The 284-nt window shown below is 33.1% G+C and overlaps 1 long non-coding RNA gene across 1 annotated transcript in view; it reads right to left on the reverse strand.

The window, feature by feature from the left end:
* Window positions 1-264: 264 nt before the first annotated feature.
* LOC143438052 (uncharacterized) overlaps window positions 265-284 on the reverse strand; it is a 28,919-nt gene continuing 28,899 nt past the window's right edge. The window contains exon 4 of the long non-coding RNA XR_013107148.1: window positions 265-284. This exon is cut by the window's right edge and continues 145 nt beyond it. This is a non-coding gene — a long non-coding RNA (uncharacterized LOC143438052).

Consider the following 284-nt stretch of genomic DNA (forward strand, 5'->3'; position numbering starts at 1 on the left):
TTAGCAAGACATCCAGTCACCTGCGTACCCCAGCAAACCATCATTTGGCATAACTGACTTTCCAAAGAAACCAGAAGTTTCCTCTTCACATCTCCTTCCTGTTTAAGAACTGTTCTTTTCTCTAACGTTAACAACCTACAGACAATAGAAATAATGGTAAGAACCATTGCACTTTAAATAAATGGCTTATGTTCAGTATAGTGAAACAAGAGTCTAATAAAAAAAAACTTAAATTTCTACCAATATACAATAACTCAAACAAAATGACTCTAAGTTTTTATCAA

This window comes from Arvicanthis niloticus, chromosome 24 (genome assembly GCF_011762505.2).
Source record: "Arvicanthis niloticus isolate mArvNil1 chromosome 24, mArvNil1.pat.X, whole genome shotgun sequence".
In the NCBI taxonomy this organism is placed as follows: Eukaryota; Metazoa; Chordata; class Mammalia; order Rodentia; family Muridae; genus Arvicanthis; species Arvicanthis niloticus.